Source organism: Callospermophilus lateralis, chromosome 8 (genome assembly GCF_048772815.1).
Source record: "Callospermophilus lateralis isolate mCalLat2 chromosome 8, mCalLat2.hap1, whole genome shotgun sequence".
In the NCBI taxonomy this organism is placed as follows: domain Eukaryota; kingdom Metazoa; phylum Chordata; class Mammalia; order Rodentia; family Sciuridae; genus Callospermophilus; species Callospermophilus lateralis.
This window is the reverse complement of record NC_135312.1, coordinates 70,290,046-70,295,990: the sequence shown is the minus strand read 5'-3', so window position 1 is coordinate 70,295,990 and position 5,945 is coordinate 70,290,046. Positions and strand designations below refer to the sequence as shown.

Here is a 5,945-nt window from a genome sequence, read left to right as displayed (position 1 = left end):
TTTCTTATATTCCTCACGGTGCTTAGGTTAATGTATTGTCATTTACTTTGAGACTCAACTGTGTGGAATTGATTCTGTTTAGTAAAGCAAAAGCAAGATTGGCTCCTTAAAATATTGCAAAGACTCTATGAAAATGTTTTGATTTTTAATGGGAAGAATTACTACTGATTATAGAGGGAATTTGAATACATGGCTACATCTTGATGATACCCATTAATCAGAAATGGTCTGAATTGACGAGGTTAAAATCATTAGAATACCATGAATAAAGAGGCAGATTTAAAAAAAATAGGTTTGTCTTGCATCATTTTGAGTCTCCTATTAGAATACAAATTATACTATTTTTTACCAGTGAAAGGACTCAAAATCATGTAGCTGCATTTTAAGCCTCATGTATTCACACAACTCACCGTCAATCATAATACCATTGTAAGTAGAGAAGTGTACATCTTCACAAGCAGAAAAACCAAATACAAAATAGTGCAATTTGCCTTATGCAAAAAAAGACCTCTTCATTTATGTCATACTTCTTTTCATATCTTTGGGCTCAAGATATTCAACAAGAAGAAAGTAGATTAGTTTTTTGTTAGATCAGTTAAGAACTCATATAATTAGAATGTAAAGATATTTTGATTTGGGGTTCAGTTGTTTCAAGTATGACAGCTTGCCCAGAAAAACAATGCAGGAAATTTTGTTCTCCACTTCACCCAAATTGTATGGAAAAAAATATTATTTTTAAAATTAAAAGTGAAACCCAGAGGCAATCTACAGCAGTTATTGAAAGGACATGAGGAGACACCAAACTGCAGTTGTTTTTCTCATGTTTTTTTTATCATTAATGGCTGTGGAATTTAATTTGAATGTTTGAAACATAAAAACTATATTTAAAAATAAACATAAAATATTTTTTTTGTATTTCAAGGCTCATAGCCTGAAGTCATGATACACAGTATAATTACCGCATATTTTTCAAATGCAATCCCAAGAAAAAGCAGTTGGGATATATTTTTCATTAAAAACTTATTTTTACTAAGTAAAACTATGTTGTTCCATGTATCATACTTTTCTCTGCAGTATATGTTTCGCCTTAAAATTAATAGAAGTGAATTCTTTTATGCGGCTGCCAAAAGGTTTATATTATCTTGTCCTGGTGAATATTGAGGCAGAATATATGGAGGATGAACCAGAAGATTTCTGAACTTGTGTATTTTTGTGGCTGGAAACTGTTGAAAGGTACATCATTGTTATTAATAAAAAAGACTAAGACTAAAAACAGCAATGTTCTTTAAACTGTAATTAATGAACAAATTCTTTGTTATGCAAAAATGCCCTGTGCAGCCAGAGATAGCTGAAATACATTATATTGAAACTCTGTGGAAATCTCAGTTCTATTTTTTACCTCTAACTAGTAACTATTTCTAGCTCAATAAATCTCTCTATATTTTTTCTTGATTTTAAAACCAGAGGAGCAATACTTGTCTTTTTTAAGTTTCTGTATTTTTTCCCAATTCACTGAAATAAAACATGCAGAAATTTTTTGGAATATATTGCAAAGCATACAAATGGAAGTGAAGAATCTTTGCTAACTTTGTGACTCTTTTTCTTTCAAATGCTGTTCTAACTCAAAGAGGGTAACTTATCTTTATTCAATTACCTCTAACAGATTACATGTCCATCTTCCTCCTAGCATTTGGAAGCCACACTTTATCCACTATTGGTCTCTTGCTTAAGTATATAGAAGCTTTTATTTGTATAGAGTTGTGTGTTGATCCAATTGATTTTTTTTCTCATTTAGTGTAGTTTCATGTATAATTAAATTGGTATAAATATGTCTATACTATACAATGTCCTCAGACCTTGTTCTTAGCCATATATTATTGTAAACTCAGTTCCTCATGAATTATATTCAATATTAATAAAATTGTGAGTGATATTCAATATGATTTTTGTATGGATTCCATGTATAAGAAGCCTTTGCCTTATTGTAGGTGGTAAGCCAACATTTAATGATAAGAAACTTAATCTTTACATACAACCTTATCAATTTACCTGTTACAAATTGGTTTACAGAAAATAAGGCTACAAAACATAGCTCATTGATTATTTTGTCATAAGTATAAGGCCTCACTCAACCTTTACTCCAAATCCATTTCTCTGATTCCTACCCTGAAATAACACTACCTATAAAATAACAGTGATGTCAGAATTTACTAATGCTCATTAAAACACTGATCATTGACTGCATTCACAGAAAAATGAAAAGTTTCCAATGAGGCTGAAGTCTAGAAGGCCATTATGCACACGCAAGAAAGATAAAACTCTTCTCTCCTGCAAGAGCTACCTTTAAGCTTGTGGAAATTCAGTCTATTCAAATCACTAGGAAATGTTAAAATGTTAAAAATTAAAATGTTAAAATTTGTAATTCAAGACATGAAATTCTGGGGCTTATTTTCCTATATCTATGTCGTTCTTATAACTCTTAATTTCAACGTAAATACAAACAGAAAAAAAATAATGACCTGGCTTATGCGAATTATATTTCCCTTTAAGTTTGATTAAAATGTGTAAAAGAATTAAGAGATGCTAGAGTATTATTTACTCAATAGTATGTTTTACTGTTACATACAACATTTAGTCAAGTGGGACACTGTGATGTCTGTCATTTAACAACAGGATGAAATAGATGAGTGTTAGCACATGAACAAATATTCAGTTATAAAGACATATTGAATACATAAGGTAAATATAGGTAAAAAATGCACTATAATTTGGGCAGGATTGTCCATGCTTGTAATCCAAGCAAATTGGAAAACTGAGTAGTTTCTGAAGTATAAATTTAGCCTCAGAAACTTAGTGTGGTTTCAAGCAACTTAGCAAGACAGTCTCAAAATTTTTGAAAAAGTGGGAAGAGGGCTTAGAAATGTGGTTCAGTGTTTAAAAATCCCTAAATATAAACAGAAATACAAAAAAAAATACTGTTTAAAATGTTATAATTCAGTGTTAACCATCAAAATAGATTTCATATAATTCTTTTCTCCAGTATTCAAAAATGAAAATAGTAATTTTTGATTTAGAGAACAAAAATCATATGCTTTAAAAGATGAGGCTTCTGTACTATGCATGTATGATATTTATGACTGATATTTCTACCAAATAAGTTGATAATGCTTAAAGATTTAAGAAAAAGTTAAAGACAACTACTTATTTTCTATATTTAAATGAGTAATGTATTTTACTGATCCTCATATATATCAAGGTGTAATATATAGATAATGACTTTACTGTACTCTCATATCTGTCAAAGTGTTTATTATAAATGATTCATTTTTATATAAGGCATACATTTTGGACAAAATCTGTTCAATGTTCACTACTGGTATGAGTTTTCAGATGTTCAATGAATTTAAAATTTGAATAAGTTTTCAAAATATTATTTAACTTTTTAGGATTTCTGGGCACAATGAATTCTCTAAAAATCAGTAGTGTTTAAGAAACATGTAGTTATAAAATGTTTTTTTTTTTCCCATTTGTATTCTCTTTAACCAGTAGGTATCCACTGGTGCTGAGTATTGGTGAATAAATATTGGAGGCATTGTCACATTGTCAATTTTCACATTTCAAACTTCTCTCTTCATTGTTATTTTGTTGAGGATTAAATGTTGACTCTTTCTTAGAGGAATGGTACAAGGGTGTCATTTGTAAAGATTCTCTCCAGTGTGTTTTCTCTGATGTCTAGTAATATATGATATATAATTTTAAATGTTTCTACATTCTCTACATTTATGAGTTCATTCCAGAATAAATAGCTTAGTGGTGAAAAAGAATTGATTTCTTATTAAAAGCTTTGCTACATTGTTTTTATTTGTAGGGGTTCTTTTCTGTATAAATTCTGTTAATGATGTTTAGTTTTTCTTTAAAAGTATTATCACTTTATTTTTATTTCACATTCACCAGGGTGTCTTCTGCTGTAGTGAATAAAGTTTTATTTTTTATTAAAAGTTTTGCCACTTATTCACATTTGTAGGGCTATTCTCCAGTGTGAATTCTGTTGTGGCAAATAAGGGTTGATATTTGAGCAAAAACTTTGTTATATACTTTGCATTTGTTAGGATTCTCTCAAGTGTGAGTTCTGCTGTGACAAATAAGGTATGATTTTCAACTGTAAACATTACCACATTCTTTACATTTGTAGGGCTTCTCTCCAGTGTGAGTTCTGCTGTGCCTAAAAAGGTCTCGTTTTTGACTAAAAGCTTTGCCACATTCTTTACATTTGTAGGGCTTCTCCCCAGTGTGAGTTCTCCTGTGGCAAATAAGGTGTGATTTTTGACGGAAAGCTTTGCCACAATCTTTACATTTATAGGGCTTCTCTCCAGTGTGTGTTCTGCTGTGGCAAGTAAGGTTTGATTTTACACTGAAAGCTTTGCCACAATCTTTACATTTGTAGGGCTTCTCCCCAGTGTGAGTTCTCCTGTGGCCAATAAGGTATGATTTGTGACTGAAATCTTTGCCACATTCTTTACATTTGTAGGGCTTCTCTCCAGTGTGCGTTCTGCTGTGGCCAATAAGGTGTGATTTTTGACAGAAAGCTTTGCCACATTCTTTACATTTGTAGGGCTTCTCTCCAGTGTGAGTTCTGCTGTGGCAAGTAAGGTTTGATTTTACACTGAAAGCTTTGCCACAATCTTTACATTTGTAGGGCTTCTCCCCAGTGTGAGTTCTCCTGTGGCCAATAAGGTGTGATTTTTGACAGAAAGCTTTGCCACATTCTTCACATTTGTAGGGCTTCTCTCCAGTGTGAGTTCTGCTGTGGGAAATAAGGTCTGTTTTTTGACTGAAAGCTTTGCCACAATCTTTACATTTGTAGGACTTCTCTCCAGTGTGTGTTCTGCTGTGGCAAGTAAGGTTTGATTTTACACTGAAAGCTTTGCCGCAATCTTTACATTTGTAGGGCTTCTCCCCAGTGTGAGTTCTCCTGTGGCCAGTAAGGTATAATTTGTGACTGAAATCTTTGCCACATTCTTTACATTTGTAGGGCTTCTCTCCAGTGTGCATTCTGCCGTGGCCAATAAGGTGTGATTTTTGACAGAAAGCTTTGCCACATTCTTTACATTTGTAGGGCTTCTTCCCAGTGTGAGTTCTTCTGTGGCAAGTAAGGCCTACTTTTTGACTGAAAGCTTTCCCACATTCTTTACATTTGTAGGGCATCTCACCAATGTGGTTTCTTCTGTGGTAAATAAGACCTATGTTTTTACTAAAAGTTTTGCTACATTGTTTATATTTGTAGGTCTTCTCTCCACTACAAATTCTCTGGTGGTGAACAAGCTCTGAATATTTATATGTTTTCTGTTGTTCACTCTCACTCATAGTTTTCCATATTTTCATTTGTTGTAAATAGTCAAGATTATAACTTCTATATTTTCCACTGATCCCTTTGTGAAATATATGTTTTATTCCCTTTTCTGGTGAATATTCTTGGGTATCTTGTGGAGTCATGGCTGAAATAAAAAAAATTTAAAAATAACAATACCTACTAGATTGGGATAAATAAATTTGCATACACAACATGAAATTAATGTAAAATAAGTACATCAGGAATGTAGCAGTTTAGTACATTCAAAGTCATCATAAATAACAAAAATATATCAGTTCACTAAAATGTACAGACACAATTATCTTGAGAATATTACCCAAATTCTATTAGAGACCAGAGTATCCAAGAGTAGTAAAACATTAAGAAGAGTACTATAATAAAGAGAAGGAAAGTATGTTACTTATGTCATTCACAGCCTTTTGTCCTCCATAAGATAGCATTACATATTTAGGAAATATCTACCAGCTACCTTCACTCTCAGTAGAATAGGAGAAATGTAAAACACATAAAAACATTTGTGTCTTTTTCAAAGAGTGTCCAAAAACTGTTTTTTGTCTACCATGACATAGAGATG

General features: G+C 32.0%; 1 pseudogene; it reads right to left on the bottom strand.

Annotated features, from left to right (window-relative positions):
• Positions 1-4,116: 4,116 nt before the first annotated feature.
• On the bottom strand, positions 4,117-5,364 carry LOC143405714 (uncharacterized; annotated as a pseudogene).
• Between the last annotated feature and the right edge of the window lie 581 nt (positions 5,365-5,945).